This window comes from Leptodactylus fuscus, chromosome 4 (genome assembly GCF_031893055.1).
Source record: "Leptodactylus fuscus isolate aLepFus1 chromosome 4, aLepFus1.hap2, whole genome shotgun sequence".
In the NCBI taxonomy this organism is placed as follows: Eukaryota; Metazoa; Chordata; class Amphibia; order Anura; family Leptodactylidae; genus Leptodactylus; species Leptodactylus fuscus.
In genome coordinates this window covers 122068548-122073978 of record NC_134268.1, presented here as the reverse complement: position 1 = coordinate 122073978, position 5431 = coordinate 122068548, and positions in this window count along the sequence as shown.

Genomic DNA, 5431 nt, shown 5'->3' with positions numbered 1-5431 from the left:
TTTATGTTCTGGTCATCAAACAGTGTGATGGACTATGGTTAATCTTAAATAAAATATTCCTTAGGGTGCTTTCACATCACGTTTTGTAGGTCCGCCTGACTGACACATTTTTATAGCCGTTTACCTTATAAAAACGTGTCAGTCAGCGGACCCATTAACTCCAATAAAAAAAAAAAATACTCTGTTGTAGCTTGAAAATGTCCCTCTCCGTTATTTCAAATGGACAGAAAAGCGTGTACTACCGCACTTTTCTGTCCTTTACCCACAACAGATCCGTGACAGATCGTTCTCATTCTCCGCCACTTCTCTATGTGAACGGCTGCCAGACATATGCATCCTGTTATACAGTCCGTTTATTCCTCTGAATAGCGAGCCTGCCCCCATTAACTACAACTCCGCCCTTTGTGCATTGGTGGAAGAAGAAGGAGAAGAAGAGGAACTTTCCAAAAGTTAAGCACAAACTCCTCCTCCTCTATCCTCTCCTCCCTGGTCCCAGCACTTAAGATGTCTGTCCCTCCCTTACCTGGTTCCAGCAGGAATCACTCTGCCATTTGTGACATCTCCATGGTATGGTTTCTTTTATATGCTGCTAGTCCCTGAACATGGTCTGCTGTCCCCACTTGTAGCAGCAGATAAAAGAAACCATACCATGGAGATGTCACAAATGGCAGAGTGATTCCTGCTGGGACAAGGTAAGGGAGGGAGCAGACATTTACTTTAAGGGGATCACAATGGCAGAATCTCTAGTCCTGGGACCAGGGGTTGGGGGAAGGGGTAGCAGCCATTAGGGGCAGCACACATGGCTGCTCCTACCCCCACATGTGCTACCTCTAATGGTACTATGTGAAGCACATGTGGGGGGTAGCAGAGGAGCTGTCCCCTAAGCACAAGTCACAGCACAATTTTTTTTGTTATTTGTGCTGTGACTTGTAGTGCTTGGGGGACAGCCCCTCTGCCACCCCCCACATGTGCTTCACATAGCAGCCCCCAGTGACACCATGCACCAATGCTTGCACTGATTGCAGGCATTAAAGGGATTCTACCACTAAAACACTTTTTTTTCTAGTTACCACGTCGGAATAGCCTTTAAAAAGGCTATTCGTCTCTTACCTGTGGAAGTGCTCTCCGCCGCGCCGTTCGTTCAAAATACCGGTTTGTACCGGTATGCTAATGAGTTCTCTCGCAGCGATGGGGGCGTCCCCATCGCAGGAGCAGCGATGGGGGCGTCCCCATTGCAGCTCGAAAACTCACCGCAGCGCCGCCTCTCCGGTCTTCGGTGTCCTCCCCTTGCCTCTTCAGCGTCTGTCGGACGCCTGCGCAGTATGCTCTCTGTTCGGCGAAGATTGCCGAACGTACTGCGCATGCGCGAAAGTTCGGTGCCCGCACTATGGCTGGGATCGCAATTTTGCGCATGCGCAGTATGTTCAGCAATCTTCGTCGAACAGAGCGTACTGCACAGGCAGTACTGAAGTGAAAAACATGATGTGAAAGCACCCTAAAACATTTATTATGCTGCACAAATGCGCATGTACACACACAATATTGCAGCCTCTGCATCTAAAAACTAAGAATATGCATTATTTATTTATTTATTTATTTTTGGTGTGTTCACTGGATGTAGAGTCTAGCCTATGCTAATTTGAAAAAAAAATAACTTTTGGTATTTAATATAAACTGGCTGACACAAGTCTAATACTCACTGACCAAGTATCCCTTTTAGTGCTATTAATGCTTTGCTATTTTTCATGAAAAACAAAATTAAAAAAGGAGGTAGGGGTGACAACAGGAGTGTTGGAGTAGGTATTAGTGAAAAGGAGTATGCTACTGGTAGTCATGCTGGTAGAGGCACTAGGGGGAAAATCTGTTAAAAATTGTGAGGGCATATCCCATTACCAGTGAGTACCAATGAGTGGGGAAGGAGATGGCATTACAGTATCCTATGATGATTCTATTGCAGATAAGACCAGGCAACCAGATCAGGGTGAAATCACAGGAAGAGGGTTGTGACTGCTGCAATAGTAAGAATTCCGCTCAACCTACAGATCCAACGTCTGATATAATTACCTGATATAAATCTGAGGCAATTGTCTGCTGGTGATGGCACTGGTAGACACATTTCTGGAATTGGAAGCAGCAGTTACGTATGGTCATCTCCTGTTTGAAAAAAATTTTCACATTACCAAATGACAAGTTGATGGCAAGCATGGGTGTGCAGGCATATGAATAGGAACTAGATCTCTCTATACTCAGATGAAATAAGGTCACCAGCATATTAACAGTGGCACCAAGTGAGCAAGACCATTCTATTCCTTCTCTCCATGATCATCTTTGAAGGTAGGCCACATCCATTCTGCACCTAGCACATAGTGATCATGACACTATCATTCATTATCATCAACTCCAAACTGGAATGATCCACTGTGTTTTGCCAACTGACGGCAGCGTACAGTCTCCATAACTGCCATTATTTCTTGAAAAAAGCTGTCCCTACTTGCTTGTGTGAGCCTTTTCTTGTAAATGTCCATATGGGGAAAGATACACAGCACCGTCATTACATGGATCATCGATTATTGGCAGGGGACAATACGTTAGCTGTCATGGTCCACTGGGTTACTGTTTTGAGCGTCAGAGGCCACAGTATAGAAATGCAGAAAAGTCCAGTGCTTTCTAGCACTGACATCACTTCACAGGTGTAGGACAAGCAGTGGCGTAATGATCGTGGTCACAGGAGTGCGACTGCAACCAGGCCTGGTCAGGTACAGGGCTTGTGGCCAGCTGGAAATGGCCGGGGCTCCGACCACAGAGGTCGGGGAAAGCCTTGTTCACCAATCGCTATACATATTGTTAATGAAAATGGGCCTGACTGGGCCTCTTAACATTACATGCCAGCCCAGGGGAGGTGTATAAAAATAAAAAAAAAAACAGTTATGCTCACCTGTCCTGGGCTGAACATCCACTCCTCTTGCAGAAGATGCTAAATCCTAGTGAGCTTAAAGAGGACCTTTCACCACTTTTGGGCACATGCAGTTCTATATACTGCCAGAAAGCCGACAGTGCACTGAATTCAGCGCACTATCGGCTTTCCCGATCTGTGCCCGCTGTACAGAGCTTACGGTGCCGGTACCGTAGTGCTCTATGGTCAGAAGGGACATAGCTATCTCCCCCTGACGAAGCCACTTGCGTGGTGAAACGCGCGTCGGGGCGCGTATCGGTGCATGATATACGTACAGGTAATGTTCAAAGTAGCTCACATGCTTTTCTTTATGTCTGCAATATTATGTCTGCAACATTAAGTGTAAACACATTGGCTTTCTAGTAAGAATTTCTAGTGATTCAAAGCTCTTGTATACTCATATATAGCAAATGATACCCACCTTTATGGAGTATCTTTTTCATTGAATATTGCATTGACTAATTATAAAGCATATTACCTCATGGAAGCCTATTAGTATGTATTTCATCGCATCTATTGCTGGTTGCACCAATTACCTCTGAATTTATATTATTATTTATTTATGTATTTTTCAATAAATTTATATTTTTTTATAATAATGTTGTCTTTTATGTGGTAGTGGGCCTGTAGGCCAATGTGGATGTCCTTCTGCCTCGTGGCGCCTATCGCGCTGTGCTGTGGAGCGTGGAGGAACTCCCCCCTCCCACTCCTGATAATACTCGTCTATGGACGAGCAGTGTGAGCAGAGGGAGGGGGCGTTCCTCCCGGCTCCACAGCACAGCGCGATAGGCGCCGCGAGGCAGAATGACGTTCCTGGCTAATGGTCAGAAACGCCCTTCTGACCATAGAGCACTACGGTACCGGCACTGTAAGCTCTTTACAGCGGGCACAGATCGGGAAAGCCGACTGCGCTGAATTCAGCGCACTGTCGGCTTTCTGGCAGTATATAACACTGCATGTGCCCAAAAGTGGTGAAAGGTCCTCTTTAAGGACCGATGATGACGTCATCAAAGGTCCTTTAGCCCACTGGGATATGATCAGACTCCTGTGAGCAGAGCCATCTGGATTGTACAAGTGCAAACTGTAAGGAATGAGACTTATGGAAGTAAGGAAGAAGAGAACATGTGTGAGCAATAGGGGGACATGGGGGTGCAGTCTGTGTATGAGCAAGAGGGGGACATGGGGATGCAGGCTGTGTATGAGCAAAAGGGAAACATGGGGATGCAGGTTGTCTGTGAGCTAGAGGGGGACAAGGGGTTGCAGGCTGTGTATGTGCAAGAGGGGAAATGGGGGTACAGGCTGTGTATGAGCAAGAGGGGGGAATGGGATGCAGGTTGTTTGTAAGAGGAGGGAATGGGATGCAGGCTGTGGATGGGCTAGAAGGCTATACGGGGGTGTAGGCTATGTGTGAGCAATCGGAGGGATCGGGGCTCAGGCTTGGGGGGGTGGGCACTGTTATAATATAATACTGTGTGGGGACCACTGGGGAGCACAATAATACTGTGTGGGGGCCGCTGTGGAGTATACACTACTAGAGATGAGCAAATAGTATTCGATCGAATAATAGTAATAGTTATTGGTGTACTCAGTCGAATACCACGCAGTTAAACGCGGGAAAAATTTGATTCCCCTCCCACCTTCCCTGGCGCATTTTTTTACACCAATAACTATGCAGGGGAGGTATTTGATCGAATACTACTCGCTCATCTCTATACACTACTGTTCAAAAGTATAGGGTCACTTAGAAATTTCCTTATTTTTTAAAGAAAAGCAGTTTTTTCAATGAAGATAACATTAAATGAATCAGAAATACACTGTATACATTGTTAATGTGGTTAATGGATATTCTAGCTGCAAACATCTGGTTTTTATTGCAATATCTACGTAGGTGTACAGAGGTCCATTTCCAGCAACCGTCACTACAGTGTTCTAATGGTACATTGTGTTTGCTAACTGTGTAAGAAACCTAATGGATATTTAGAAAACCATTGAAAACCATTGTGCAAGTATGCTATCACAGCTGAAAACAGTTTTGCTGGTTAGAGAAGCTATAAAACTGACCTTCCTTTGAGCTGGTTGAGAATCTGGAGCATTGCATTTGTTGGTTCGATTAAACTCTCAAAATGGCCAGAAAAAGAGAACTTTCATGTGAAACTCGACAGTCTATTCTTGTTCTTAGAAATGGAGGCTATTCCATGTGAGAAATTGCCAAGAAACTGAATATTTCCTACAATGGTGTGTACTACTCCCTTCAGAGGACAGCACAAAGAGGCTCTAACCAGAGTAGAAAGAGAAGCGGGAGGCCCTGCTGCATAACTGAGCAACAAGACAAGTACAGTCTCTAGATTCAGAAATCGACGCCTCACAGGTCCTCAACTGGCAGCTTCATTGAATAGTACCCGCAAAACACCAGTGTCAACGTCTACAGTGAAGAGGCGACTCCGGGATGCTGGCCTTCAGGGCAGAGTGGCAAAGAAA